Source organism: Lissotriton helveticus, chromosome 11 (assembly GCF_964261635.1).
Source record: "Lissotriton helveticus chromosome 11, aLisHel1.1, whole genome shotgun sequence".
Classification (NCBI taxonomy): domain Eukaryota; kingdom Metazoa; phylum Chordata; class Amphibia; order Caudata; family Salamandridae; genus Lissotriton; species Lissotriton helveticus.
This window is the reverse complement of record NC_136072.1, coordinates 712,798,744-712,825,008: the sequence shown is the minus strand read 5'-3', so window position 1 is coordinate 712,825,008 and position 26,265 is coordinate 712,798,744. Positions and strand designations below refer to the sequence as shown.

At 40.5% G+C, this 26,265-nt stretch overlaps 2 long non-coding RNA genes across 2 annotated transcripts; one reads left to right on the top strand and one right to left on the bottom strand.

Annotated features, from left to right (window-relative positions):
• Window positions 1-15,102: 15,102 nt before the first annotated feature.
• LOC144791290 (uncharacterized) lies at window positions 15,103-15,807 on the bottom strand. The gene is made up of 3 exons (XR_013602350.1): window positions 15,742-15,807; window positions 15,548-15,644; window positions 15,103-15,272 (listed from the first exon to the last, which is right to left on the bottom strand). It is a non-coding gene; the product is annotated as an uncharacterized LOC144791290 (long non-coding RNA).
• Window positions 15,808-16,491: 684 nt separating this feature from the next.
• On the top strand, window positions 16,492-17,196 carry LOC144791289 (uncharacterized). Its single transcript, XR_013602349.1, has 3 exons — window positions 16,492-16,557; window positions 16,655-16,751; window positions 17,027-17,196. It is a non-coding gene; the product is annotated as an uncharacterized LOC144791289 (long non-coding RNA).
• Window positions 17,197-26,265: the final 9,069 nt, after the last annotated feature.

Genomic DNA, 26,265 nt, shown 5'->3' with positions numbered 1-26,265 from the left:
CAACTTGGAATCGGCCTCAATCTTACTTCAGGGATTACGCCATAGAGAAGACCATCTAGATTTATGAATCGGACTAGAAACTTTCTTATCAATCGCTTTAACCGCGGCAATAGTGTCTAAAATAATAGCGCGAGAGAAAGGAATAGATAGAGTGGACATGGTTAAAAAAGCTGAAGTAGGTAGAGGAGAGGATAGTTCACGTTCAATAACCACCCACTGAGGGGTGTGAAGAGTGTCTGTAGCGAACCAGAGAGCCCCTTGAGAGGCCAGGAAAGCCACCTGATAACGATCCCAATCCGGAAAATTACAACCTCCCATGTCATATGGTTTCCTCAAATGTTTATATGCCATTCTTGCTCTCTTGTCACTCCTGAGGAAGGAGGAAGTGAGGGAAACAATATTGTGAAAAAAAGACGAAGACAATTTTACAGGCAACATAGAAGACACAAAATTAATAATTGGGGTTATCATCATTTTTAGAGTTTGGAGGCGACCCCACGAAGAAATATATTTAGGTGACCAGTTATCTAAAAGTTGGCGAACTTTAAGGAACGTTTGAGCTTCATTGTAAGAAATCGTATCTGTCATAGTACTACAAAACCAAAATCCCCAAGTATTTAAGGCACCGCGATTGCCACTTAAATCCGGCATCCCCCATATGTGCAGGGAAACAATATGCATTAAGAGGGAACATTTCCGTTTTGTCCTTATTAAGTGTATAGCCCGAAACACTAGAAAATAAGTAAATAGACTCAGAAATAGCAGGTATTGCAGAAAAGATATCATCCGTAAAGATAAGAACATAATCTGCATAGGCAGCTGTTTTAAGGCAAGCAGAGCCAAATTGAAAGCCTTTATTATCATGGTTCAGGTTCAGTAAGCGAAGAAGAGGATCAATAGATAATAAAAACAACAAAGGCGATAATGGGCAGCCTTGTCTAGTGCCCTGACATAGATTAAAAAAAGAAGAGGTAGCACCATTAACCCTAATGTTAGCCCTAGGGTGCGCGTACAAAGACATCACCATATTGATAAAGGAATCACCAAGATTATGGGCCCTCAGGACTGCTTGTAAAAAAGGCCATGAGACCTTATCAAAAGCCTTTTCGGCATCAAGGGCAAGCGCGGCTGCAGGTAGTTGAGAGAGTTTTGCCTTCCCTAGAATGTGACAAAATGTTCTAATATTATCTCTAGCTAACCTTCCTTTAACAAATCCGGCCTGCGAAGGATGAATAAGTAAAGGGATATATGTTTCTGGACGTTTGGCCAATATTTTAGCAATCATTTTTGCTTCCATGTTTAAGAGGGATATAGGACGAAAATTCTTAGGGTCTGAATGATCTTTACCCTCTTTGGGAATTACTACGATAGTAGCTTCCGCTGCTGAACCAGAAAAATAAATGAGTCAAAAACATTCTTAAGACGGGGTATAAATGAAGGAAGGAAAGTTTTATAGAAAAGGATAGGAAAGCCATCCAGTCCCGGAGCTTTTCCAGAACGAGTGGCCTTGATAGCGTGAAGAATTTCATCCGGTTCAATTGGTCTTCCTAATGTTATTCCATCAGCCTGAGATACCTTCTGGATTGGAATTGTGTCTAAAAATTGTTGGCATTGAGCTAAAGAAGCTTGGTTTTGAGGGGTATATAATTTATTATAATAGTCACGAAAGACCTCAAGGATTTCTTTAGTTTGGAACTTCATAGTACCAGCACTGTCCTTAATACAAGATAGCTGTATCGATCTAACAGCAGAGTCTTGAAATTTTAACGTAGCAGCCAAAACTTTCCCCGCACCATTTTTTAAGAGCAATCTTTTGGATTTCTGGAGTTGAACACCAATATGAGCCCTTTTCGTTAATAGAATTATAGGAATATTTTAAATTTTTAATATCTTGTAAGAGCCGTTTATCCGTAGAAGATCGATACAGAGATTCTTTGTGTTTAATGTCATTTGCCAAATCTGCCAATTCTTTCTTAATATCTGAATTCTTTTTCACCATTTTGCTAACAATCTGACCCCTGATTGTACATTTAAAAGCATCCCATAGGACCAGAGGAGAACTAACCGAGGATTCATTTTCAAGAAAAAAGTGTTCAATATCATTAGTAAGTGAGACCATTTGAGCTTGGTCAAATAGAATCTCTGAGTTCAAACGCTAAGTACGGGGTTCTTTGGGTGATGACAAATTAAGGAGTGTGAATGTAACAGCAGCATGGTCAGATATAGGAATTGGATGAATAATAGGGTCTGAGTATTGCCAAAGCAAGGTGGAATGAACTAATAAGTAATCGATACGAGAGAAGCTAGAATGGGGAGAAGAAAAGAAAGTAAAATCGCTACCAGAGGGATTATGTAATCTCCACACATCCAAAAGATTAGAGGAGGAGCACATATTAGCCATCTGCTTATGTGCTCTAGGTGGACAAAATTTGAAAGCTGAATGTCTATCCAAAAGAGGGTCCATAGGAAGATTAAAATCCCCTCCTACAATCAAATTTCCATTATGAGGAACCTCAGAAAGTTTTTTAGTCAGAGAGCGCCCAAAAGACGGATCGTCATTATTCGGAGCATAAATATTCAAGACATATAAATCAAGAGACCCATTGGAAAATCGAGTCAACAACCATCTTCCCTGAGAGTCCTGTTCCGCAGCCACAACAGTCAACCCTGAATTCTTCAAAATCATAGTCACTACACCATTCTTTTTGCCAAAGGCCTCCGCACATACAACGTCTAAAACCCAGTATTTCCGCAGCAGCAAAGCTTCTTTATATGAAATTTTAGTTTCCTGTAACAAGACAAGGTCACTAAAAAGGCTTTCAGTATTTTTGCTCTTTTTACTGGATGATTCAAACCCCGAACATTCAGGGATAAAACCTTCAACCCAGGCATGGTAAATAAGGGACAGAGTAGTAATTACAATTTGGCACCTGAAGGTAAAATCTCAAAATAACAATATACGCACAGGACAGACAATACAAAAATAATGAGGGCAACGAATAAGAATACCAGCAGGAGACACCAGAGAAAAAATGATAGAAAAAGATTGTAAAGAGAAAGATAGAAAAGAGAGAAAGAAAGAAAAGGAAGAGAAGAAAAAGGAGGAAAGAACCCACCAGGGGAAGTCTATAAGAGACCATATGCATACGGGGGAGGAACATGGAGGAACAGCCAAGGAGGCCAGCAAAAAGCAAGAAAGAAGCTAATTCCGTCAAGGCAAAAGACGAGAGAGTGAAGCATAGGTGAAAAAGATATAAATAAAGCGCAATCATGAAGAAATACATCGTAATATGAAGAAAAATAAGCAATGAAATAGTCCAACAAGAGGCTAGCATTTCATAAAATATACTAACTGGTATATAAGTCATAAAGAACATTTCATATAGAACAAATGAAAGACATCATAAAACTATATCAGCAAAAGAAAGAGGAGGCAACACATTCATAAAACAATGCAATGGCAACAATTTAAATAGAGTTCTTATAGAAATAACCATATGAAACATAAGGTCAGGCCATATATGAAGAATAAAGAGACCAGAATACCAAAGGTTATCTAAAAAAATAGAAGAAATTAAATAGAATATGATAACATAGTACAAAAGGGGTATACCCCACAAGGAATTAGCGATTCAACCATATCAGAGATGATCTGTAAAGCATAAAATTGAAGAAAAGAACAATTCATGTATAATATGTTGAAACATCATGCTAATATGACTATATCGATAGAATAAATATAAGGTAGTCAATCCATAAAAATTCTGGTGACAACATTAGAAATAACAGTCATATATATAAATCATACAATACATCAGGACTAGGTAATAGTCGAAGAATAAGAAAAAAATATATATATACCAAAAAGTGACCTAGAACAGGAAAAGAAAAATAATAACGAATACAAGTAAACTGCAAAAAAGTTTATCTAATAAGGACGAGAGGAGACGAACGAAAAACCCCCAAACAAGCCAAAAAACAGAGTTTACCAAACAGAATATGAAAAAGACAAAGAAGGTAGCAAAGAAAACGGACATAACATACAAACAAGATATAGAGACGTGCCAGACACATCAAGTGATCAAGAATAAAAAGATAAGAGAAAAAACTATTAGAGTACTAAATACTCAAAGAAAGAAGAAATATCAGGAAAAGGAAGAGACATAAAGGTAAAAAGAAAGAGAAATCACATATAGAATGACATCCAAATAAATGACACGAAGACTAAACAACCATATTCAATATCATATAAATGTATCCTATAGAGAAAATAAAATATTAGAACATATTAAACACTGTGAATATAGGCTATCATTCATTCCAAAATGTTAACAGATATTCTCGCAAAAAAAACAAAAAAAAAACAAGAATATAGAAACCATTATTCAGGAACAAGAGGCACTAGAAGAAGGTGAGGACTCCATCTGAGACCCGGAGTGATTGTCCAAAAAAGTAGACAGATCAATAGGCTCATAGAAAATCTGAGAGCGACCCTTGAAAGTTATACGAAATCTTGAAGGACCAGCAAAAGAGAATGGTATGTTCATATCAAGAAGACGCCGTCGCAAATTGAGGAAACCTTTCCGACGGATGACAGTATCTCTGGCAAAATCTTGGGATATAGCGATTTTGTGGCCCTCCCAAGTAATCGCCTTAACTTTCCACATCTGTGCTAAAATTTGTTCAGAGTGTTGATGTCGCAATGGTTTAAAAACCACTGATCTAGGATGTGGAGAAGATTTCGGTTTGAATGAAGGGACTCTGTGAGCACGCTCTATTTCAAAGTCTTTCTGAAACGAGATATTTAGAACAGAAAGAATCCAGCTGAGTAAAAAGTCAATCAACGAAGGCGCCATATTCTCTGCATCCTCCGGTAATCCAAAAATGCGTAAATTTGATCTACGGTTCCTGTCTTCCTGTTCCGTAAGATCTCTCCGTAATGCAGTTAAGGAGCGTTCCATATTCTGCAGAGATTTGGACTGCTGGTGTGTGGATCCTCAACAGCACTGATACGCGCTTCAGCATTGGAAACTTGAAGTGTTAAATTCTTAAAATCACTTCTAATTGCTGGAACCTCAACTTGAAGCAAGTCAGTATTGGTTTTTGTGCTTTGCGCAATATCGTGAACGAATTCAGGCGAGAGAGGATAGCACCAAAGTAGTGCCCGAGTCCTTCGGTACAAGTTCTGGAGTAGGAGAGTTTTGTTTTGTTCTTTTAAGAGTACTTTTGGAGTCTTTAGTTTTAGGAGAGAGACCCATATTGTCTGCCATGAGGAGGGGCAAGAAAAAAGAATGTCTAGGGTCACCACACAAAGAATATCTCCACAACCAGTACACCCAATATGTCGCTGAACAAGGGCAATCGCTTGGAGAGAGTAGATCTTTGAGCAACTAGTGCGCACAAAAAACAAAAACTCTTATTCTAAAGCATCCAGGCGCGAAATACTGTCGCTACTGTGAGGACAGAAAAAAGAAGAGTTAGGGCACTTCAGCGCTGAACAAGATGCAGAAATAGAAGAAGTAGCGTATAAGCGCACCAAAAAATTAAAAGAAATAATATTGAGGAGAGAGAACTGTATCTAGTGTCACTGTTCTGGGCGTAAGCATCAAAAAGTAGCAAAATTCAGTCACGAAAGCAGGCAAAAGTCAATTAGTATAAGCACACAAGTGCGCAGGGAGTACTTATCCCAGTATTCTTCCGACGCTTCAGTCAACTGATAGGAGCAGCCATTTTGAAGAGCTTGCTGAGGAGAAAGGCTTCAGGTGAAAAAAAGGATGCTGGAAACGTCACAGCCTCTTCAAAAGCGTTCACTGCCTTCTCCACGCATTCCGCCATCTGATGTGATCATTTTCGCACGCAGAAACAAGCTCCGTTAGTGATTGTTATCGCGCACCACCAGGCGACGCGACGGAGCTCAAAGAAACGCGGCCATCTTGGCTGCGTGCAAGCCACGCCCCTCCGGAATGGTTACTTTTAATTGCAAGCATATGACACAACAAAAGAAAAAGAAACACCACCACCTAAATGTAACCTCCCTATGCTTGTAAAAATAACAACATTTTACATTTAAAAACGTTTTCTGTTGTGGATGTTTTACTACGAATTAAAAAAAGACAAGCCTTTCATTTCTATTATGCATACCACTATTATTTTTTGTGGAGGCGACAATAAAAACAAGCATTGGCATAGCCAATAGGTCTCGCCTTTGGGACCTTATAATTGTTTAGCCATGCAACAGTTGATGTTGTTGCACCAAGGATATTTTGCTGCATAACTTAATACTTATAAGGTACCAAAAGCGAGACCTATTGGCTATGCCAATACTTGTTATATTTTGGTATGTAAGCCTCTGGCAAAGTCAGTAAGTCTACTAAGTCTGAGTGCAGCGAGGGTCTATGAGACAAACCACATGTGGCGTATGGCAGAGAGCTGCACGTGGCGTGGGGTTGGCTGCTTGCAGTGGTTGGTTGCAGCATGGTCACAGGCCAGGCCCTGCAACCAACCACAAGTCTCGCAGAGCCAAAGGCCATGCGTGATGTGGGGTTGGCTGCTGGTGTAGGTGATGAGATAAGCCCTGCAGCCAATCCTCCGGTGCCCACATTCTTGAAGGCCATGCATGGTGAGGGGTTGGCTTTATGTATGGTAATAAAATATTACTTAACTACATTAAAAAAACTTGAAACTCACTGAAGAAATCAAAAGTTAAAGTGATGTTATAGTTAGGTGAAAATGCCATTTTAAACATACAAAAACACTGAAATTCCCCAGTTATAGTTAGCTCAAGTAACTATAACTTGTATCCTAAGGTAACTATAACTTGCACCCTCACCATGCACAGCTAATTACCCCTAATATTACATTACTCATTACAAATTCTATGACATAATTGCTAAAATCACTGCAAAATTTGTAATTAAATTATTGATGAGAAAACTGTGCATGGTGAGGTAATAAGCTAGAGTTACCGTAGAGCAGGAGTTGTAGTTACTTCAGAAAACTATATTTGGTAAATGTATGTGTTTTTTTTGTTTAAAATATTATGTTGTTAGTGAACATTTCACTTAACTTTAATGTTACTTTAACCTTTGGTATTGTTGGTGACTATATATACATATATGCTTCTTACAAGAGTGTGGGATCTATGTAGATAGATAGATAGATATATAGATAGATAGATAGATAGATAGATAGATAGATAGATAGATAGATAGATAGATAGATAGATAGATAGATAGACAGACAGACAGACAGACAGACAGACAGACAGACAGACAGACAGACAGACAGACAGACAGACAGACAGACAGACAGACAGACAGACAGACAGACAGACAGACAGACAGACAGACAGACAGATAGATAGATAGATAGATAGATAGATAGATAGATAGATAGATAGATAGATAGATAGATAGATAGATAGATAGATAGATAGATAGATAGATTGATTAGAGGATGAAGGATCACAAGACAACAGTCATATGGTAGGTAGGTAGGTAGGTAGGTAGATAGATAGATAGATAGATAGATAGATAGATAGATAGATAGATAGATAGATAGATAGATATATAGATAGATAGATAGATAGATAGATAGATAGATAGATAGATAGATAGATAGATAGATAGATAGATAGATAGATAGATAGATAGATAGATAGATAGATAGATAGATAGATAGATAGATAGATAGATAGATAGATAGATAGATAGATAGATAGATAGATAGATAGATAGATTAGAGGATGAAGGATCACAAGACAACAGTCATATATATGTGTGTTCACTGAAATACACAAAGGTTAAAGGGATGTTATAGTTAGATGAACATGTTAGTTAAAACATACCATTTTAAACTAGCAAACCACTGAAATCCAGCATTTTTAGTTGATGCAAAATTACCCTTTTCGCAAGGTCAACCCAAACTTTATGCCTTCCTCCTCTACTTTTTCTTACTTCGTTTTGTTGGCCGTAGAACTCTGAGCACTTTACTACTGCTAACCAGTGATAAAGTGCATGTGCTCTCTCCTATAAACATGGTAATATTAGTTCATACACAATTGGCATATTTAATTTACTTGTAAGTACCCAGTACAGTGAGCTACATGTGACCAGGGCCTTTAAAATCTACGCTACTGGTGAGTTTGCAGTACTGATTGTGCTACCTACTTAAGTAGCCCTTTAACCATGTCACTGGCCTGCCATTGCACAGACTGTGTGTGCAGTTTACAGTTCCATTTCAACCTGACAAAATAAAACTTTTGCCGGGCCTAACCCTTCCCTTTTTATAAATATATATAATCCCTAGAGTAGGCTCTGGACAACCCAGAGGGCAGGGTGCAATGTACTTAAAAGGCAGGACATGTACCTTTAAGCTTTACATGTCCTGTTAGTGAAAAATGATTACATTTGTTTTTCACTTCTGCCAGGCCTATATCTCCCATACGATAACATTGGGATGGCCTTATTACATCTTATATGTGTAATTTTCAAAATGGGAAGATATAACTGATCCTGGTTTGGTTTCTTTGGAATCCTAATTTATGGTGACGTTGGATTTAAATTTACAGTTCTAAAAATTACACTTTTAGAAAGTTGGCCTTTTCTTGCTTTAGCCATTTGGTGCCTGCAGCTTGTCTCTGATCACATGACTGGGGGTAGTTGGCAGTGGGGCTTTGTGTATTCCTCCTATGCAGCCACGCCCAGTGGAAGCTTAGTTTTGTCTCAATTAGCCATTTCTGCTAGGATGAAAGGGAGTAGCTGGACACAGCCTCACTTTATTTATTTATTTATTTATATTCCTATATAGCGCAGGATTCGTCCCCCGAAGGGGTATCTCCGCGCTTACGCTTTACCAAAAAGAGCTAAAACCTCGTCATGAGCTGTGAGGGAACTCAAGTGATGGTATCCTAGTATGCAGTAAATAAAAAAGGTTTTAAGGACTTCCTAAAAGACTGAAAATTGGTGATATTTTTAAGGATTGGGGGTAATGAGTTCCATAGAATGGGGCCTTTGTAGGAGAGGGCACGCCCTCCCTGCCTAGCTTTTTTAATCCTAGGAACCTGGAGCTGTTGCTGACTGCTAGAGCGCAGGGTGCGAGCAGGTTTATAGGGAATGAATTTTTCTTTTAAGTATTTAGGGCCATTGCCAAACAGACTTTTGTGTATTGTGCAGCAGATTTTAAATTTTATATGCTGCCTAATTGGCAACCAGTGAAGTTTGTCCAAGAGAGGGCGTGAGGCAGTCCTTGGCTGAGCACTGAGAACTAGTCTTGCTGCGGTATTCTGGACCACCTGTAGTCTCTGTAGTTGTTCCTCATTGGCCGAAATAAACAGGCCGTTACAGTAGTCCAGTCTACTGATTACCAAGGCCTGGACAAGTGTTTTCCTGTAGGTGTCTGAAAGGAACGGAAAGACACGTCGTAGCAATCCAATGACCCAGAAACAGGATATTGCTACTTGATTTGTGTGTTCTTTAAGCAAAAGTGTCTTGTCTAGCCGCACACCGAGATTTTTTACGGTCTGTTTGGGACTTGGTGCTGGTCCCAAATCCAGGGGCCACCATTCAGGTGACCACAGAAGTGTGGCCTCCCCGAACAGCATGACCTCTGTCTTGCCTACATTACACTGGAGGCAATTTATGGCCATCCAGTCCGATATTGCCCTCATTCCGTCCGCAAAGGATTGTTGTATTGCGGGCGTTAGGGTTTGAAAGGGGAACAAAAGCTGAGTGTCGTCAGCATATGACACAGGGGTGAACCCATGAGCTCTTACAATGTCTATGAGAACTGGAAGTTCAGGTAAGGCGCACTGCGTAAGCTTGTTCAAGGTTCAGGTTGGTTAGAGTGAGATTGTGATGGATGTTAAGGGTGCTCCAACAAGTGGCGTAACCGTCCCGATACGCTGGACAATGGTGGCTGGTTGAGTGCGTTACTACAAATGTGAACACATCCTTGTGACTGGGCACACCATAAGGTTCATCGTGAGATACGACGGACTCCTTTGAAGTTTTAGGGTTGGTTTATTTAAAGTTCAATTGTTTCATCATAAATTCATCAGTTCATTTGATTCATATTTACGCATGTGATTAAGTAGATTTCACACTGTCATATTCCAAGTGGAACATGTAGAACAAGGTGCTCCAATGCATTTCGGGCTGAAAAAAGCCCTTTTTCAAGGAGCTCTGAAAACATAAAGATACGCTCATTTTAGAATGTAGATCTATCTCATGAAAAAACATAATGAAAGAAAACATTGCTTTGAATTGCCAATTACAAAAACATATTAACCAGAATCACATGAGACCGTGGACATGTGTGTCTTATAAACATTGCTTTAAGTGGTCTGTGTGTTACCCATTGAAAAAACATATTAACCGGAATCGCATAAATCTGTGGAAATGTGTGCCTTATAACCCATGGGGTCGGGTGGGGTGTGATAGTGGTACAGATTTATGCGATTCCGGTTAATATGTTTTTTCAATGGGTAACACACAGACCACTTAAAGCAATGTTTATAAGACACACATGTCCACGGTCTCATGTGATTCTGGTTAATATGTTTTTGTAATTGGCAATTCAAAGCAATGTTTTCTTTCATTATGTTTTTTCATGAGATAAATCTACATTCTAAAATGAGCGTATCTTTATGTTTTTAGAGCTCCTTGAAAAAGGGCTTTTTTCAGCCCGAAATGCATTGGAGCACCTTGTTCTATATGTTCCACTTGGAATATGACAGTGTGAAATCTACTTAATCACATGCGTAAATATGAATCAAATGAACTGATGAATTTATGATGAAACAATTGAACTTTAAATAAACCAACCCTAAAACTTCAAAGGAGTCCGTCGTATCTCACGATGAACCTTATGGTGTGCCCAGTCACAAGGATGTGTTCACATTTGTAGTAACGCACTCAACCAGCCACTCTTACAATGTCTGCCATGGGGGCCACATACACGTTAAAGAGTGTAGGGCTTAGGCATGAGCCCTGTGGCACTCCCTTGGTGAGCTCCCTTAAGATGGAATGATGGGAGCCCAATCTGACACCTTGTAGTCTATCCGAAAGGAAGCTTTCTAACCAGGACAGAGCCATGCCTCCTATGCTCATCTCCCTCAAACGACCGAGAAGTATCTCATGGGACACCGTATCGAAGGCAGCGGATAAATCTAACAGCACCAGAATCATGGAGCCCCCTCCATCCAGTGACATCCTGATGTTATCGGTCACTAAGAGGAGGGCAGATTCCGTGCTGTGATTGGGCCTAAACCCAGATTGAGAAAAATATAGGCCCTCCGCTGCCTCGATGTACTTGGACAAATGAGTGTTAACATGTCTCTCGGTCATTTTGCTAAGGTAAGGCAGGAGGGAAATGGGTCGGAGGTTCGAAAGATCTGTCCATGGAAGAGCCGCATTCTTTCGGATAGGGTTCACCACTGCTTTTTTCCACACTGTGGGTACCAATCCTTCCCTGAGAGAATGGTTAATCACTGCTTGGATATGAGGTCCAAGCAGAGTTCGCAGGGAGGCAATTATTTTGGCCGATAGAAAGTCATCTGGAGACCCTGATTTTATATGGCTCATGAGGGAGGAGAGATCTAAGTCACTGACTGCTGGAAATGCCATAAGTGAAATATCTCTCCATGTAGGCAGAGTGGGAAAGGAAGGAATGTTACTCTTTTGACTAGAGGCCCTCATAATTTTTTCGTAGATCGAATTGATTTTATTTTCAAAGAACAGAGAGATTTCATCACATAATGTTTGAGAAAAATCATCCAGGCTTTCGCATGCAGTTGGTTTTACAAACTCCTGAAGAATTTCAAATAATTCCTTGGAACAATTACCCGCTTCTGCAATTTGTTGAGAGAGGCTGTTCCTCCGTGCAAGTTTAATATTTTTATAATAGTTAATCTGAGCCTCATGATGTGCTTTCTTGTTTCCCTCTGTTCGCGTTTTCCTCCATTTTTTTTCTATCTTCCTACATCTCTGCTTCTCTATTCTGAGTGCCTCAGTATACCATGCTTCCTGTTTGGAAGCAGGGTATTGTTTGTGTAGCTTCAGGGGGGCTATTTTATCAATTGCTTCTATAAGCGTATTGTTCAATTTGGCCAGTGCGGACTCCACACTGTCCATCTCTGATGGGATAGGCTGCTTCCACACCCTTTGCAATTCCTCTACCATGACTTTGTGCCACTGTCGGCGCCAGACAGGTGGGAGGGTGTTCTTTTGAGAAAGCTTATCCAGCCCAGATAGATAAAATTCACGATAAAGTGGTCAGACCAGTTTATTTGAACAGTGGGTAGACAACGCACTTTAGAGCAGTTAGTGAAGAGCAAATCTCGGAGATGACCTCCTATATGAGTGGATCCGCTATTCTGAAGATCTAAACCAAGGGAGGATAAATCAGAAAGCAGAGAGATAGTTTCTGGGTGTGCAGAAATATTGACGTGAATATTAAAATCACCAAGAAGGATGAAATCTTCCTTTGCTTTAAAATGTGGAGCTAAGAGTTCCAGAAGGGCAAGAGAGAAGCCCACACTGGATCCCGGCGGGCGATATACTAAGGCTCCTTGCACCTGAATGGGCTGTGTTCTGTCCACACGCAAAGGTCTGAATACCCCCTGTAGTGAGTGTGGACACAGGGAAGGAAGGGAGGACATCTGTGTTCTTCGAAGGCATGTATTTAAAGTCTCCTCCACTTCAAAGGCACAACTGGGTATATGTACTGGACCTCAGACACCCCCACTTCATTCACTTCTTAACCTGTGAATACTCTCCAGAAAGAAAGACTGCTGTGCTGCGGATGGACTGCCACTCTGCTGGACCCCTGCTTTGTTGTGCTGATCTGATGGCTGTTGCCTCATTGCCTGGGTGAGAAGGACTGGACCTGTATCTCTTGAACCCAGAACCCAGGATAACTCCAAGGGCTAGTTGGCTGGCCTCCTGATCTGAAGCCTCAGGGACATAACAGGATTCCAATCCCTGCTCCTGGACTCTGCCATCTGTAAGTCTACCCAGACAAGTGGTGCCACCCCTGTCCTGGAGCCTTGGAAGTCGGCCTAAAGTGTTTGCCAGCACAACCACTGCATCATCTCTGCTGAGCGATGCATCCCTGAGCAGAACTGACACATCTCCTCGTCTGAGCGGTGCACCCCCCAAGAAAAACTGCTTCTGCTGAGTGGATTGGACGAGATCCCCAACAAGGCATGGGGAGCAGAGTATTCCTACCCGTCCATCATCCCCTTTTGTATCGCTTTATTGCTACCCTATCCCTTTATTTTCTTTATATTTTTTTCATTTAAAGACAAGACACTAAGTCGCTGATTCATGTAATGGCTGCCAATAATATTTTTGTCATGTTGCTGGCAGTTAATGAAAGTGCAAGGGGATGAAAGTTCTCTGGGCCAATCAGAAGACTCAATTTTTTAAAACTGGATTTAAGGGACTGTCACAAGAGTCCCTCAAATACAACTGTCCAGATATAAATATATTTTTCACACTTAATATCTGTAAAAATACTGAACTGATTTACACCAAATCAAAAAGAGAACACTTTCCGGCCCAAGATCTGTGTTCCTGCCAAATTTGATGTAATTTCATTCAGCAGTTTTTGTGATAGTGCATCTAAAAAAGTCTATGGAAAATGTATAGGGAATTTGGGTTTTGGGACCCCCATTTTCTCCTGGACTCCATTTGACTTTTCACCCTGAAATGATCCGAGAAGGAGCTTTTTTTGGAAAGTTTTGTGAAGATTCGCCAACAGTTATTAGCAAGCCAAAAAGCTCTCTATCTATGGAAAAGCAGACCTAACTATATCTACCCATTTGCGACTGCCACTGCGTAAAATATATATATATATATATATATATATATATATCTCCACAGCAAAGCGCATTTGCCTTATCCGAGCCTCCAGCGACGGCGTTTCACGGCGGAATGGCGAATCCCTAATTATTTATCCTCCTGCTGTACTCTCAATCAGCACACAGCACACCTTGAACACAAGTCCTTTGCAAAGTGGTAGTTCTATACTTCTGTTGGCAGCTCTATGTGTTTCAGGGCCAGAGGCCGTGTAATTAAGGGGTGTCCGACCCTGAAACGCATAGAGTTGCCAAGAGAAAAATAAAACTACCACATTGCAAAGGACTTGTGTCCATGGCATGCTGTGTGCTGACTGAGAGTACAGCAGGAGGATAAATATATATAGAGTAATATTAAGTGGCACTACAGAGTCTAGGAGGCTGGGCGAGTGGCCACACCCACTGAGGCTGGAGATCTTTAATTAAAGTAGATGCACTCATGGCTGTGCTAATCCATCAGCATCCAGACTTTGATAAAGTGTAGGAGCACGAAACGCGTCAGGCTTTCAGGATGTATGCTGTGAGGTGTCTTATCCTAACAACGCGGCAGCTTCCATTAAAATTCCTCAAGCTATACTTACCTGGGTGTGGCTCTTCTGACGGGGTTACTCTTTTTGTTGGATATTAAACGGCTAACCAGCCGCGGGAGAGCCTCGCTGCACAAAGCGGACCCGGTGATGCCAATCGGCGGGCACATTGTGAGACAGATGCTGGACAATGGTGGCAGTAAGGTGCTGGCATTTTGGGATTTACACAGCACATCAACCCACTGGGGGACTTTTTAATTGCGAAATGAGGATTGCACACCAGCTCACAGGAGTAATATTAAGTGGCACTACAGAGTCCTGGAGGCCGTGCGAGTGGCCACGCCCACTGGGGATGGAGATCTTTAATTAAAGTAGATGCACTCGTGGCTGTGCTAATCCATCAGCATCAAGGGGTGTCTGACCCTGAAACGCATAGAGTTGCCAAGAGAAAAATAAAACTACCACGTTGCAAAGGACTTGTGTCCATGGCATGCTGTGTGCTGACTGAGAGTACAGCAGGAGGATAAATATATAGAGAGTAATATTAAGTGGCACCAGTTTCAGACAAACAATAGTATATGTTTTTCGCATATTGGACTAATTATTTCACTTTAGGCAAGATCTAAAAATAAACAGTTGAACCCATAAATTTTTCTACACAGACGAAAATATCAATCAAACAATTTTTTAAGTGATAAAAAAAGATCTTAAATTTTATTATTACACTCCCAAATTGGGTTACAATCTAAAAGGTTATACCACACATATAAAAACCATAATGAAATTCATAAGTCAAAGTTAAAACAGTAGTCGACGCAGCGTTTCGGTGCTTTTTTTCTTTGTGACACCTTCTTCAGGACTTTTAAAAACAATTGACTCCAATAGCTCTACAAATAAAATCAAGATATTTCAGTTTCATTTCTGTGCACAAAAATCAACCTACTTGCCTAGTCTCAAATATCAGTTCATTATGTAGATATAATCTACTTGGCCACATTCATCAGAATTAGAACTATTACTTTATCTTCAAGAACACCAAATTACAAATATCTTGTGAATGCCCTGTGTAAAATTGTGCTTATATAAAGACTCAATAACAGAGTATTCCATTACGCTTCATGGTACATATATAAGGACCCAATATATGGCTTATTCACTCTACCTGTTTTATGTAAGCGATTGGTTGCAAAAAGAATTGCTTTCCACGAAGTTTCAGCATATATTGTTAGTAGCCCAGGCACCTCAGGTTTCCTTGAGCTCTGTAATTAGTCAATATAGAACCAAGGTTCAGTAATGGTATTCTGAATATAATTTCTAGTGCTACTAATGACCGGATCTACATTAGTATCCTGTTACCTTTCTTTTGGAACAATGTGCTCTTCTGGTTACACGGAGGAGCCACCGTAGAATGATGATAAAAAGGAGCTTTTTTGATTTATGAGCCTGGAATATGCAAAGAATATTTGTTAAGTAAAATAACCAGTCTAAGTGGTTGTTATTCTACTCAGTGCATGATGCAATATACTAACCTTTTTTGTAGATAAAGGTTACTTCATTGGCAGAGCTTAACTTCTGCTCGTTTGGTCTATAAAGGTTTCTTCACGTTTTGTTATGGAAGCCACTCTGTACCGGAGATAAAAGGACCATATCTGGTTTTAATTTTCTAACTTTTTAAGCATGAGGATATAAACATACTCATTTGTTTTGTTAACATTGCACGGGTGCGCAGATGATTGTTAATGTGCACACGCATTAACAATGATAATTCGGGATAGTGGTTTTATTTATTGAACAATCATCTGCGCACCCGTGCAATGTTAACAAAACAAATGAGTATGTTTATATCCTCATGCTTAAAAAGTTAGAAAATTAAAACCAGATATGGTCCTTTTATCTCCGGTACAGAGTGGCTTCCATAACAAAACGTGAAGAAACCTTTATAGACCAAACGAGCAGAAGTTAAGCTCTGCCAATGAAGTAACCTTTATCTACAAAAAAGGTTAGTATATTGCATCATGCACTGAGTAGAATAACAACCACTTAGACTGGTTATTTTACTTAACAAATATTCTTTGCATATTCCAGGCTCATAAATCAAAAAAGCTCCTTTTTATCATCATTCTACGGTGGCTCCTCCGTGTAACCAGAAGAGCACATTGTTCCAAAAGAAAGGTAACAGGATACTAATGTAGATCCGGTCATTAGTAGCACTAGAAATTATATTCAGAATACCATTACTGAACCTTGGTTCTATATTGACTAATTACAGAGCTCAAGGAAACCTGAGGTGCCTGGGCTACTAACAATATATGCTGAAACTTCGTGGAAAGCAATTCTTTTTGCAACCAATCGCTTACATAAAACAGGTAGAGTGAATAAGCCATATATTGGGTCCTTATATATGTACCATGAAGCGTAATGGAATACTCTGTTATTGAGTCTTTATATAAGCACAATTTTACACAGGGCATTCACAAGATATTTGTAATTTGGTGTTCTTGAAGATAAAGTAATAGTTCTAATTCTGATGAATGTGGCCAAGTAGATTATATCTACATAATGAACTGATATTTGAGACTAGGCAAGTAGGTTGATTTTTGTGCACAGAAATGAAACTGAAATATCTTTATTTTATTTGTAGAGCTATTGGAGTCAATTGTTTTTAAAAGTCCTGAAGAAGGTGTCACAAAGAAAAAAAGCACCGAAACGCTGCGTCGACTACTGTTTTAACTTTGACTTATGAATTTCATTATGGTTTTTATATGTGTGGTATAACCTTTTAGATTGTAACCCAATTTGGGAGTGTAATAATAAAATTTAAGATCTTTTTTTATCACTTAAAAAATTGTTTGATTGATATTTTCGTCTGTGTAGAAAAATTTATGGGTTCAACTGTTTATTTTTAGATCTTGCCTAAAGTGAAATAATTAGTCCAATATGCGAAAAACATATACTATTGTTTGTCTGAAACTAGACCTGGCCCACTAAGAAAACTCTCGGTTATTGGTGATAGTGATCACACAAAGCCAGGGATTCCAACTTTGTCCTATTGCTATACCCCCCTCCCTGCCACAGATTACAGGGGTACCTCCAATTTGTTTGGACACATATTAAGTGGCACTACAGAGTCTAGGAGGCCGGGCGAGCGGCCACACCCAATGAGGCTGGAGATCTTTAATTAAAGTAGATGCACTCATGGCTGTGCTAATCCATCAGCATCAAGCCTTTGACAAAGTGCAGGAGCACGAAAAGCATCAGGCTTTCAAGATGTATGCTGCGAGGTGTCTCATCCTAACAATGCGGCAGATTCCATCAAAATTCCTCAAGCTATACTTACCTTGGTGTGTCTCTTCTGTCGGGGTAACTCTTTTTGCTGGATATATATATATATATATATTTATGTTATGGTGCAAGTCTTTCGGGTCCAGAAAAGAAGCAAACTCAAGCCCAGTTTCGTGGTGCGTGTGATTTTTATTTACAACAAAATCATCCAAACACCCGACGCGTTTCGGTGCAGCCGCACCTTGGTCACGGGTACATCGGTTTAATTCGTCATTACATTTAAAGTGTTCAAAGTGTAAAAAGTAAGGTAGGACTACCAGTCCCAACACACACGAATGTTTATGAACATAGCTGACATCTTTGAGTGGTAACATTTATAAGTATCAATACATTCATCTGTAGTGGATTTTAGAATCAGTGTGGTCAAGTCATATTCCATCATTTTGTCTAATCAGCGTCATGCATGATATTTGTATAATTCCATGTCATGTTTGTATAATAATGTATCGTTGTATCATTTTATACAAATGAACAGATACTCTCAGATATAGTCATACAATTCTGCCCCTGTGGGCTAACTGATACCTTTGAACTACAACATTGCCTGAACTTGTCACAATTCCGCCCAAGTGGGCTTATACTCATTGAGACAGCTGCACAATATATCTAATGATGTCATGGCATGATCCCATAAGAAAATGTCATTTAACGCTATAGATTTACACACTATCCGTTCTGATACATTACTCCGTGCACAATTCATTACAGCAATACGTTCTGTAATTCTCTATAGGCAGCTGTTGTTTGCTCATCCATGTTGTGTGCAGACTATTCGTCTCCTACAAAAGTAAAAAATGTGAAATCACTATGATATATATACAAGTTAAAAAACCAGACAGAAGCTTCAAGTCAATTACAGAATTCTTATGCGTTAATTGTGCTGTATGGGTGTGCCAGAACCAAAATTTTGCCTAGATGTACTGACATCTCCTCATCTTTGTTCAGCCCTAGAGGTTGGACTGTATCATATTTAATTATTAATCTTGATTCCAGCTGGCGTAAGTCTCTCACCCTGTTGCCCCCTCTTTCTGAGATGGAAATCCGATTCAAGGCACAAAATTGTAGTAAATTCACATTTTTCTGGTGGAAATCTTTAAAATGCTTGGCTATAGGGTAATTTTTATCTTCATTCACAATTGCCCTAGTGTGTTCCAGGACTCGTTTTTTTACCTGGTGTATTGTGCTCCCAATATATACAAGTGGACATGGGCAACAAAGTTCATAGACACAGAAGTCCGATTTACATGTTAAATGCTTCTGTATCATAAATGGTTTTTGGGTGTTTGACAAGAGCAATTATTTCTTGTTAACACTGTTCTTGCAGGCTTTGCATGCTCTGCATGTAAAGAAACCTTTTATTGCTTTTGGATCAATCTTAGTTTTTAAAGTATTCCTGCCCAACAAATCTTTCAAAGCCGGGCATTTTTTAAAAGTAATTATAGGTTGATTGCTAACTACTTCCTTCAAAATTGGGTCTAAATTAAGCACATGCCAATATTTTTTAAGACTCCTCTTCAACTGCCAGGATTGGTCTGAGTATGCTGTAATGAACCTGAGTGGTTCTTCCTTCTCATTGTTTGGGGGTTGTGGGTGTAAGAGATCCCTACTGATATTTTTAACCTTTTTGGGTATTTGACAAGAGCAATTCTTTCTTGTTAACACTGTTCTTGCAGGCTTTGCATGCTCTGCATGTAAAGAAACCTTTTATTGCTTTTGGATCAATCAAAGGGGGTCATTATGATGTCAGGCGGATTGCCTCCGCCAGGCTGGCGGTGGCAATCCGCCCGACATCCATGTCCTGATTCCCCCCCCCCGCCAGATTAGGATGGCAGAGGGGACAGCGGTGGACGGAAAGACCGTCCGCCGCTTTACCGCCGCGGTCGCGACCACGGCGGTGATAGATTAATAAGGTGGTGGTGTCCAACTTATTAATCTATCACCGCCGCGGTCCTATGGACACCGCCAGCCATATTACAATGGCATAATGTAGGGGCCTTTCCGCGGCGGCAATGCCGCCACGGAAAGGCAGGCGGCGATTGCTGCGGGGGCCCCCTGCGGGGCCCTCAGGTGATGGAAGAGGTGGAGGGGGACATGGGGGGTACCTATGGTACTCCCCCACATTTGCATATGTAAGGCGGCAGGCACCGCGCGGTGCCTGCCGCTTTGCATATGCAAATGCGTTCACAAATGTTTATCATTGTGGCGGGCGGTGCTGAGTGCACCTCCCGCCACAATGATAAACATGTAGGATGTGCCCGCTACTGTGGTGGGCACATCCTAATTCCCCCTACGGGACCCCTGTTCTTATGTCGGGCGGTCCCGTTCTCCGTTACGGTGGCGGGCGGACAAAGTCCGCCCGCCATCCTAATGACCCCCTTAGTTTTTAAAGTATTCCTGCACAACAAATCTTTCAGAGCCGGGCATTTTTTTAAAGTAATTTTAGATTGATTGCCAACTACTTCCTTCAAAATTGGGTCTAAATTAAGCACATGCCAATATTTTTTAAGACTCCTCCTCAACTGTCACGATTGGTCTGAGTAAGCTGTAATGAACCTGAGTGTGCCTTGGCTCGGATTCCCATCTCAGAAAGAGGGGGCAACAGGGTGTGAGACTTACGCCAGCTGGAATCAAGATTAATAATTAAATATGATACAGTCCAACCTCTAGGGCTGAACAAAGATGAGGAGATGTCAGTACATCTAGGCTTTATTTTGGTTCTGGCACACCCATACAGCACAATTAACGCATAAGAATTCTGTAATTGACTTGAAGCTTCTGTCTGTTTTTTTAACTTGTATATATATCATAGTGATTTCACATTTTTTACTTTTGTAGGAGACGAATAGTCTGCACACAACATGGATGAGCAAACAACAGCTGCCTATAGAGAATAACAGAACGTATTGGTGTAATGAATTTTGCACGGAGTAATGTATCAGAACGAATAGTGTGTAAATCTATAGCGTTAAATGACATTTTCTTATGGGGTCATGCCATGACATCATTAGATATATTGTGTAGCTGTCTCAATGAGTATAAGCCCACTTGGGCAGAATTGTGACAAGTTCCGGCAATGTTGTAGTTCAAAGGTATCAGTTAGCCCACAGGGGCAGAATTGTACGACTATATCTGAGAGTATCTGTTCATTTGTATCAATGATACAACGATACATTATTATACAAACATGAAATGGAATTATACAAATATCATGCATGACGCTGATTAGACAAAATGATGGAATATGACTTGACCACACTGATTCTAAAATCCACTACAGATGAATGTATTGATACTTATAAATTTTACCACTCAAAGATGTCAGCTATGTTCATAAACATTCGTGTGTGTTGGGACTGGTAGTCCTACCTTACTTTTTACCCTTTTTACACTTTAAATGTAATGACGTATTAAACCGATGTACCCGTGACCAAGGTGCGGATGCACCGAAACGCGTCGGGTGTTTGGATGATTTTGTTGAAAATAAAAATCACACGCACCATGAAACTGGGCTCAAGTTTGCTTCTTTTCTGGACCCAAAAGGCTTGCGCCATAACATATTGGGAGGATCGCCCCTCCACTCAAGCCCGCCGCTACTGAGTGGCTGGGAGACCGGCGAAACTGTTTTGGAATATATATATTTATATATGCCAATAGAACTTGCTCCACAAGAGAGAAAACCACACCCAACGTTCAATTCAGCCTTCTTTATTCCAGCCGGCAGCAGCACACTTAAGTAAAGCCTTGGCAGTGGAAAATTAGCACCCTAAGCCATACGCGTTTCGGGGACCTTTCCCCTTGCTCACCGGCTTGGTACTGGGGAAATGAAGCAGCATTGCACTCAGCTTTTTCGGCTGTTTAATTGTTTCTGTGACCGCCCATCTGGGCGTGCCTCTGCCAAGCATTGTGGTTTCCGTAGTTCCAAGTTGTAGTCACTGGCGCTGCTGTATCTTTTCCTCCAAAATTAAAAATCCATAGGGTCACTGCCCTTCCAAACTGGTGAAATGCACAAGAGGAACAACGTGCCTGTTTCAGCGGCATAGATACAGCAGCATACCGATATATATATATATATATATATCTCCCAGCCCCCAAGTACATCAGTACAGCACGCTCGAGAAACTCTTGAACCAAAAGTTTATTTGGCTTGCTTCAACACAAAAGACACGTTTTGGCGACTGCCTTTGTCAATTTTACACAGCAGCCCGAGACAGCAATATTTAAATCAAATGTCAAAGTAATTCAATGGATGTTCAAACAGAGGTACAACTGAAATGAACAAAGGACTGGCCTGATGGATTTCAAGTTCATTTAGGCCATCTTGGAACGTACAAATATTGGTAATGCTATAAGGTAAGTGTAACTTTATTTTCCTTTTATAGGAGTGCATCTATGTACATATTTGCATATTTACACAAAACTATACACACAAAATAATGCCCTGTATGGGCCCAAGCTATACTGAAATTCTGGCTGCTTTTTTGCATTGACTAATGGTAATCAATTAAGAATCTTAATGTACCAAAATATAGCCCTGAATGGGCATGTTGCCTGAATAAGCATGTTAGACCTCATCATACTTGACTTTCTACCATTGAATTAAAAATATACATTTATATAAACTTCACAAATCATAAAGCTTGAAATTCAAAACTAGACTCCACGAATGGGGACACAACTCTCCAATTGGGAGATAAGAAACTTATTTCTAAGGAGCAACTATTTACACAATGATTCAAATTAAAGAGGTTTAGGTCTATTTGTGACCAAATTAGAAATACGTGTTCTAATAAAGCTCATACCAGGTATTCACATATGTTGCAGTTATATCATGAAATGTACTATATTCACAATCGTATATAGATGTTACAAGTATTCATGTGAGAGTAGAGTCAAAGGTGCACAGCTAGATACTCACCACTATTAGATCCCTGAGGAATTTTAGTTTGCATATCTATGATGTAGCGGGATTCTAATCTGCGTAATCTGAGTAATCGATCACCTCTGCGAAAGTTGTTAGGTACATGGTCCAGACAGTAAAAGCATAATAGGTCCCTATTGCTACTATGGTGGCTCTCAAAATATATATATACCTGGTATCCTTGACATAGATTTCCATGACTTTATTGCCTGCTGACCTCCTATTGTACTGGATTTGTTTTTGCTGGCTTTAGGACTCTAGGCACTTTACCACTGCTACCAGGTGCTCCCCATTCCATTCAAGTTTGAACCCAGCCATATGCAAATCAGTCTTGAACCTGCACCCAATGGGAACCTTCCAGCCCAAACTGCCAGGTCAGGTTCTCCCTGGACTGGAAACAAGCATCCTAGGACCGGTTTTGGGGTCTCACCCCTCATCAACAAGGATTGCTTGACTCCAGTGGCATGGAGAGCACGGCACCCACTTCTGGGCATACCCGTCCCACTCAGGTGACAAATGCAAAAAGAACAATTGATGGACTGAATGCAGAACAATGACATACATTCACCCCAGTCCATCAATTGTTCATTTTGCAATTGTCACCCAGAGTGAGACAGGTATGCCCAGACGTGGGTCCCATGCTCTCCATGCAACTTTCCCATTTTTTGGGAAAATAATTATATTTGTCTCTCTCTACAACTCAGGGACCCGATCAAAAGACTCAAAAGAGTTATACAGATCCCTTTACACCGGAGTTAAGAATAAGATCTGAAAAAAGATGGAATAAAGCTCTAACGGTTATCTGATCAGTGTCAGAAGCCTTCTCACTGGCAAGGGAATCAATGGCATTTTTAACTTCGGAAAGATGAACGGGTGCCTCTAATTTAGACTTCTGGCCAACAGTCACTTTTAGGTCAAAATGTTGGCTGATATATTGAGAAATCTCCTTAGTGGAAGTAGAACAGTCCTTGCCATAAAGTTTCTGATAGAATTGATGAAAGACCTTACAGATAGCGGCTGGTTCAGTAATGAAAACACCATTCACAATCCTGATCTGCAGGATAATACCATAACCAGTTCTGTCTCTAACCTTAAAAGAGAGAATTCGCCCCATTTCTTCACTATTTTCAAAGCAAGCCATCTTCTGTGCCCTGCCTTTTTTAACCACCCTATCCCAGATTTGTTTCAAGGGAGGTTCTAAGAATAGTGGATTGTTCCAAAAGCTGGTCAGCCAGTGGCCTGTCATTTGACGTGATACTTTGTCCTAACAAGCACAGAGTCCGTTGGGCCACTGTCTCCTCCGCAAGTAAGAATCTCCATTGATGTGAGGCAAATTGGAGGTTCTGTCCACGACACGATGCCTTAAGGGCATCCCAGACCACCAAAAGCGGTTCTGCACTAATATACAATTCTAGAAACTCTATTAAGTGGGTACATTATACTAACAAAACTAGGTTCCAGAAGCAGTCTACGATCAAATGTCTAGCACTGGCAGCCTGGTATCTGGGTGGGCTCACCAGTTTGGATAAATAATGAATTTTGATCCAATAAAACCCAGGGTCAAGTACCATCTTAGAAGAGGAAACAAGGGTATCACTAACCAGAAACATATATAGCCTTGACAAGGCTGTATTAAGAGCTAAATAAAATGTAAATCCTGTTTTTTAGGGCGCTGAAGCGCCAGAGATCAACCCGCGCATATGAGGAAATTAACAGATGTACGGCACCGCAAAGCCGGCTCTTCCCCCAGTGGCCCGGGTCGTTGTAAAACATATCTAGAGATATAGATTGGGATGTACACTGAGATGTTGGATCCCTAATAGGACCCAACATCACATTAAAGTCCCCACATACAATATAAGGTAGAGTCCAGGGATGCAATTCAGACAAAATAAAGTCCAAGACCTTCGATTCATCTGTGTTTGGTCCATACACTACACATATAGTGAAGCGGTCCCTATCCTTTTGGATAGTCACCACCAGCCATCACCTCCCCCCCCCCTCAGCAGTCTTTTGTTGTAAGACTCCCCAGGTACCAGCCCGTGACAGGAGTGCAACGCCCCTCTGACCACATTTAAAACAAGAAATTGAGAAAACCTGTTAACCAAGCTCACTTAACAGTACCCTCTCCGTTTGAGACAGGTGTGTCTCCTGCAAGCAGAGGATGATAAGGTTCAGTAGCTACCCCTCCACCATGCATATTGAGATAAGCAATGTCTATAAATATACTGCCATTAAGAGATAACCATTTTTATTTTACGATGCTCAGAATTGCTCGGGTCACATTTTCATACATAGTACAAACAGTGCTCAGTTTAAAAAAAACATGGTCCCTCTCCTTCAACCCACTACCCAGACAACTCCCTTGAACCCAACCCATGTTCCCAAAGGTTCAAACCTGCCCACCCTGATAACTGTGCCCTATAAAGACAAGGGCAAAAACACCTTGTACTGAGGTATCTGTATTATCGGGATCCATTGCTAAGTCGCAAAGGTGCCCAGCCCTCTGCAAGGGGGAACATCCTTTACGACGCAACTTTTACCACACAGTGATGTTACAACGCAAGTATTACAACGAAAACCATTACAACGCATTACACTGGGGGGCGCTCTAGGATAAGGAATAGTTTCATTTACTATCCAACACCTTTCCTAGTGTCCACGGGGACTGGAGTAGGAATAGTAAATTAAACTATTCACTATCCAGCACCCCCAAGTGTAATGCGTTGTAATGGTTTGTGTTGTAATACTTGCGTTGTAACAGCATGCGTGGTAAAAGCATGCGTTGTAACGTCATACATCCGCCAGCACCAACGTCTATGAAAAGGAGAGAGAAACCTCCTAACCCCACAAAAAAAAAACATCCTGAAAAAAACCTGGAGGAAGAAGAAAAAGCCAGAAGTAAACTATGTCAGTTAAATTAAGATGAGAAAAATAATGGAGAAATATGTGTCAATATGTAAAGAAAGAGGGGAAAATACAAGAGAATAAGAGAAAAAGGAATATAAGGGCGAGACCTTTCACACCAACTCAAAAGTGTAATAAGGTTTTATCCCATCTAGACCCCCAGAAGAACCATCCCCCCAACTAATGGCTGTGCTTGTAGCACACCCCAAACTTACAAACATCCAACACTAAAGGCTCACAGACTTCTTTTACCCCATCACAACAGAGATCAGTAATTTAGATAACGTCAACCCCCTGATTGCCACCTGGCTATCAGCTCCTGAACTTTTTGACCATCATACCATTAGAGAGTCTGGTCATCCTTTCTAATCCGCAAGGTTGTGGGCTCCATAAGGGAGACAAAAGCCCCCAGCTTCTGAAGTGCTGGGATATGCTCCAGAAGCTGTCAGTGTCTGACCACAGTTTTATGGCGAAAATCTGAACAAACAAAAAAACTTGGGGGGATATTACCAACAACTAGCGATAATTATCGCTATGTTGGCTTAGCGGCAATATTTTTATCGCCGAGCTGCGGCGATTTTTATCGCTTAGGAACCTTGCTATTATCAAGGTTTATCTCCTAAGCGATAAAAATCGGCCGAAATGCATGAATATCACTGAAAAGTCAGCGATATTCATGCATTACCGAGCTAATGCTCATAGCCATGTTATCC